This window comes from Echinops telfairi, unplaced genomic scaffold (genome assembly GCF_000313985.2).
Source record: "Echinops telfairi isolate 266 unplaced genomic scaffold, ASM31398v2 ScPeMD7_2;HRSCAF=8, whole genome shotgun sequence".
In the NCBI taxonomy this organism is placed as follows: domain Eukaryota; kingdom Metazoa; phylum Chordata; class Mammalia; order Afrosoricida; family Tenrecidae; genus Echinops; species Echinops telfairi.
This window is the reverse complement of record NW_022103898.1, coordinates 13,909,201-13,915,405: the sequence shown is the minus strand read 5'-3', so window position 1 is coordinate 13,915,405 and position 6,205 is coordinate 13,909,201.

Sequence of the window (6,205 nt, the reverse complement as noted above, 5' to 3'; positions counted from 1 at the left end):
GCAGCTAGTCACATGATGCTCCTGATCCAAGGAATGCCGGGAAATGTAGTCCTCTCTGTGCTCAGGAAGAAATGACAGCATCTGGTCTACCCAGATCCTTGCGTCTCCACACCTTTAGCCCTTGGCATTGTTTCTCTCGTCCTGGGACCTCTTCGGCCCCCTGCTCCCCCACTGATGCCCCCAGGGGACGGAGAACTCATAAAGGCAGAGCTCACTCCCACGTCGTTTGTCCCTACCTGCACATGCGCAGCACCGAACAGGTGTTCCCCAAAGAGTTACTGAACTATTTTCATCTACGCTCCTGGGGAGCTCTCCGTCCAGCCCTCTCCGTGGCTTTTCCCTCGTCGCGTTTGGCTCCTCTGAGCCCATCTCCCCACGGTTCCCTGATTCCTCTCTGTCCTCCACCACTGTCTTGGCAGGTGCCTCCCGCCTGCTAACCCGTGTTTGGTCTGAGCGGGTGTTTGAGGAAGAAAAAGCCTGGGTCCTCCCAAAACTCAGCGTCCAGCGAGAGAGGCAGGCAGTACGTCAAGAGTCACAAGGCATCATGCCAGTGAGCGTGGAGTGGAACCGTAGTCATTCCCTGCTCTGGAAGTCTGGGACAGAGCAGATGCTCCAGCACGTAAGCGGGAAGGTCGAATCCGGGCCCAGAAGTTCGGGGAAGGCTCCCTCCAAGGACCAGAAGCGCAAACAGACGTCCACCCTGTGGCGGCGTGGTTGCAGGGTGGGCTGCTAACCACAGACCAGCAGTTCAAGACCGCGGCAGGAGTCGACACCAACTCAGAACGACTCCCCGTGGGTTTCCAAGAAGGTGGCTGTTTACAGGAGTAGAAAGCCTGGACTTTCTCCCTCGGAGCGGCTGGTGGTTTCGAACTGCCGACCACGTGGATTATAGCCCAACTCATAACCTCTGCACCACCAGGGCTCCTTCCGTGGGAGAATAGGAGACTTTCTCCTCCTCTAAAGAGTTAAGTCTCTGAACACACAAGAATGGTTCTACTTTGTCTTGTAGGGTTGCTACGAATTGGAAGCTGCTCAATGGCAGTGGGGTTTGTTTTTGCTTTTATTTTAATCCTGTGAAGGGAGAATGGGCAGAGAGTGTCCCAGACAGTGGGAGCAGCCCGGGCAAAGGTCCTGAGGTGGGGAAACCAAAAATCAAACTCACCAGAGAGCAGAAAACCCCATCTTTCTCTCTCTGAGTGGCTGGTGGGTTTGAATCGCCGACCTTGTGGTTAGCAGCCCAGCAAGTAACCATACCACACCACTAGGGAGAGGAGAGGGGACACAGAGCCCCCAGAACACACCTGAGGCTTGAGCAGAGTGGAGAACTGGCCCAGAGGCGCTGTTCGGCTGCTGGTCGGCCCTCTCTTCCCGAGTCCCTGGGGGCGATGACCTGTAGTTGACCTTTGGGAGGGAGGTGACGCTGCTGCAGGTGGGATAAATGAGTGATGGACGTGGGTGGAGAGCACTGTGCATGCATTATGCCATTTAATTTGCCCCACACAGTAGGGTCACTTCAAGCCGTATCAATGGCCACAGCAACAACCGGAGAGAGGCCCACTGTCGCTAAAGCCAAAATGCCCAGCCTGTGTGCCCTCTGTCCACCGTAGGGGTCACCTGAAGACAGGCTTCATCCTTGCTGGCACTTCCCATGTGTGGCAGTTACATAATCTTCTGTCAACTTGTGAGGGAGAGGAGTCTAGCCTGTCAATCAGGTCATAGCCAATGAGGCCTCTGTGTGGGCATGGCCTTCTCCTGAGGATTCTGGGAACTGCTGTCTTCTTCCCTGGAGGCAGGACACACACACACACTCTCTTTCTGCTTGACATTCCTGTTGACAAGCCACATGAAGCTACACTGATGGAGCCCAGAGCCTTGGAGCTGGAGGAGCCACGTGGAGACCCACACCAGTGCTGAGATGCCTCCACCACCACTGGATCCACAAGACTTTCTACCCACTGACCTGTGATCTTCCTGCATTTGGTGTCATTGCATGTGTTGCGTGAGTCTGAAGAGGAGCTTATAGACTGGTATTGGACGCATGGGCTAATATCGGACTTACGGACTTGATCTGGACTGGGCTGGGATGTTTTCTTAATATACAATTATTCTTTATATAAAGCTCTTTCTTGGACACGTATGAGTGTCTATGAATTTGTTTTTCCAGTCCACCTGGACTAACACACCCTGTCACTCTGTTGGCCAGCAAAGGGGCAGGCCAGAGTGCTGGGGTTCTCCCTCTAGGGTGCCCTCATCGATGCCTGTTGGTGATTGGAAGACAAATACCCCCGCTCGCTGGTTCTGTGGTGGGCAATTCTGGGATGTGTCCTCAAGGAGTAAAGCCTGCTACCCCAGGGCCCCCTCATCAATTCACTCTTCTCTGGATTTCCCTCTTCCCTGTCTCACCACTGCCCACACCCCCTCCACAGGTAAAGCAGCCGCCCTGGAACACTCCTCTCAGGGTTGGCTGCCAGAGGGCCCACGAAGGCTCTGCTACATAAATCCAACAAACAGATGAGGCCCCAGAGGCCCACCGAAGCCAGGTGCACACAACTGGCGAGAAGGCCTTTGAAGCAGAGCCACCTGCGTCTCTGTGGGGCCAGGTGGGTGCGGTGGGGTGCAGTGGGCAGGGCAGATGGGTGAGGGACACACGGGCTGGTGCTGAGGGTGCTGCAGCCAAGCAAGGACTGGGATTGCTGGCCTAGGAGGCCTTTGAAAGGCCAGAGCAGACAGGAGTGACAGGCTCTGATTGATGTTGGGGTAGTGACACTCTAGTGACAGATTGGAACCTGCATTAGGGAGACTTTGGGGGCCACTGGGGTGTGGGGAGCTGTGGGGACCCCTGGGAGAGGGGCCATTGAGCTCGCACACTGATCTCTGAGACTCTGAGTGGCCGGAAGCCAGGGTATAGCAGGGGCTCCGTTCCAAGAGTTCCCCTCTCTTAAGAGGACATACATATATACTCACACACATCACGCACACCACACACATGCATATACTCCACATACACACCACACCACACATACCACATACACTACATATGCACACACCACACAACGACATCTGCTACCAACACACATGATACATGCATACACCACACATACAGACACTGCACACACACCACACACACAGCCTAGCACTCTACATACACTATGTATACATGTACCACACACATACATATACCACACCCATGCCACACCCATACCACATGCACCCCCCACACATGCACTCATCACAACACACAATGTACATACCACACATACCAAACACATACACCACACACATACAGGACAACACACATACTATACCCAAACACATCGCACTCACGTCATACTTGAAACATACACACACTGCACATACCACATACATATACCACACACATACACCACACTCTATACATGCACACCATATGATACACACCTCATAATACACACAAACACACCACATACACTACACATCACACACATACAAACACACACACACCCCACATACACACATGTGGCAACTTTTTCTCCCCAGGATGCCCCTCCTGCCCACCTGGGACACTAAGCCGCCTGCTGGCGCCGTCTTCTGAAGGAAAGCCAGTGGCTTCCTGTGTGGCACAGGCCTGGAGTGAGCGTGTGGCTGGCCGGGTGCTGCGGGTTCTGCCCCAGTGCCCTGTGCTGGCAACCAGATGGCCTTGCAAGTAAGTCCTGAGTGTCTGCTAGACCCCACATCTCCTCTCTCTCACTGCCCTCCACTGCCTGTGACCACTGTCCTTGAGGACTTGGGGTAGGGTCACATGGGGTGACAAAAGGTGGCATGCAGTGGCCTGCGGTGGTGTGTGGCTGGGCCGGAATTCTCAGTGGTTTGAAAGTTAAGACCTAGTCATCCTGGACGATTGACCCAAAACCATGTAAACCGCTCCACAAAGGGGGCTGTTCTGACCAGCCAATCCCTTGTAAGATTAGAGTGGAAGGCGGCTGCTCACTCAGGTCCCAGCCTGGTGCAATTGAAAGGAGGTTCCCTGGGGGGCGTGGCTGCCTTCCTACCTAAGTGGATGCTGTGGAAAAGAGTGCTTGCTGTTTGCTGGGTCTGGATCCTGCATTGTGCTCACACACCTCTGCTTCCTAAGACTTGAGCCGATGGTGTATCCGAGAGCCACCAGTGGCCTGCCACCTGACCTGCCAGCCTTGGGTCCATCCGCTTCTGCAGTGTGTGGGCTTCCTGCCGATTGGCGGGGGCTCATCAGCCCCTGAAGCTATGCAAATCAGAAGAAGACTCCAGCCGCCTGGACGTCTGACCCACAGACTGGGGACCTGCTTCTCTAACCTGCAAGCCATTTTCTTGGTATAAATCTCTCCCTCACTGTGTCTTTCCCTCCCTTCCTTCCCTCTGCCTCCCCCACGCCCTCCCACCAGCCACGCCTCTCTGAGGGAGAAGCTGGAGGCTGCTTGTATCCAGGAAGATTGATAGCCTTTGAAAAAACTCTTCGTGGGGTCTCGACAAGTGGCAATGGCTCCGTGGCCATGGGTGTGGCTTTTCCACTTGTCGGGTGCCATTCAGATGGTGCCATCTCATGGCAACTCGGTGTGATGGGAGAGAATCTCTACCAGAGCCAATGGCCGGCTCTTTCTTCCACGGAGCCCCCAGAGGCTCCAATGACCAACCTTGCATCCGAGCACTTAACCATTGCATTACGGGGGGGCGGAGTTCTTAAAAAAAGCTCATAGAAAAATTCCATTCTCTTTGAACTCTATTTTTCCATGAACATTTCGAAGCCCCTTTGTCTATTTATTTTATAGTAGCATCCAAGAAAACGATGGCGAGACTGTTATCTTTAAGAACTTCCTCGTACATCAGCAGGAACCCACCAAGACCTGGGGCCTGTGTCCTTCCAGTTAAATTCCATCTTGTGGGTGAAGTGGGCCCGAGGTGCTTCTGGGTCAGCAAAAGGGCTCCCCGTGGAGGAACTTCTGGGTCAGTATGGAAGGGGGGCTGCTCAGGTGTCACGCTAGGAGTGCCGATGCTCATGCTTGCCGTCCTGTCCTTGGGAGATGCAGTCACTTCTCTCTCTGGACTTGGCCTTCGCCTTCCCCGGGGCCTTGTGTGAATGCAGCTGTGAGTATGTTAAGCAAAATCGAGAGGACGAGCCAAAGAGGGGGGTCACACAGATGCCCCAACACTTGAGCTTCTCCTCAGCCCATCAACAACCTGCAGGAGCCAGAACAGCCTGCTCTCCAGGAGGCCAGGCCCGCATCCTCATGTCCTTTACTTCTGCAGCCTGAGACAGACTTGGAGCCATTTATATGTTGTTATTGGTTCTGGTTCACCGTGACCCCGTGCACAACAGAACGCACGGTGTCCGGTCTTGTGCCATCCTCACAATGGTTCTTCTGTGGGAGACCCTGGTTTCAGCCCGTGTGTCAGTCCACCGTCTCCAGGGCCTTCTTCTTGAGCCCTGCCCCTCCCCTCCACCCAACGGGATGTCCTTGTCCAGGGACTGGTCTCTCTTGGCACCATGTCCGAAATACGGGAGACAAAGTCTCGCCACCCTTGCTTCTAAGGAGCAGACTGGTTGTCCTTCCAAGACAGGGTTGTCTGTTCTTTTGGCTGTGCATGGTAATGTCAGTATTCTCTGCCAGCACCTTACATCTCACACACACACACACACACACACACACTACAAACCAGGCAGTGTGTCCTCCTGTTGTACATAGGGTCACTAATGGACCCAATGGCCTCTAGAAACAGCAACATATACAAACAGACCGTTAGTCCGGGTTGACTAGAGAAACAAATCCAGTGACATTCATCTGTATGTAAGAGAGACCTAGATATCAAAGAGCATTTGTATATTGAGAAAGCACCCAAACCCAGTCCAGATAAAGTCCACAAGTCCGATATTACCCCATATATCCGATACTAGTACATAAAATCCTCTTTAGAGTCACATAGTACATGCAGTGATACCAAATGCAGGAAGATCACAGGCCAGTGGTAGATTGAGGGGCAGTGGAAGCTTCTCAGCCCTGGGGCGGGTCTCCTCGTGGCTTCTCCCTCCATGGCTCTGGCTGCCATCCCCATGGCTCTGTGTGACTTGTCAATGGGAATGTGCAGCAGAGAGAGAGAGTGTGCCCTGCTTCCAGGGAGGAAGAGAGGAAGTCCCAGAATCCTCATGAGAAGGCCACGCCCACAAGGAGGGACCGCCAGGCTAGACTCCACCCCT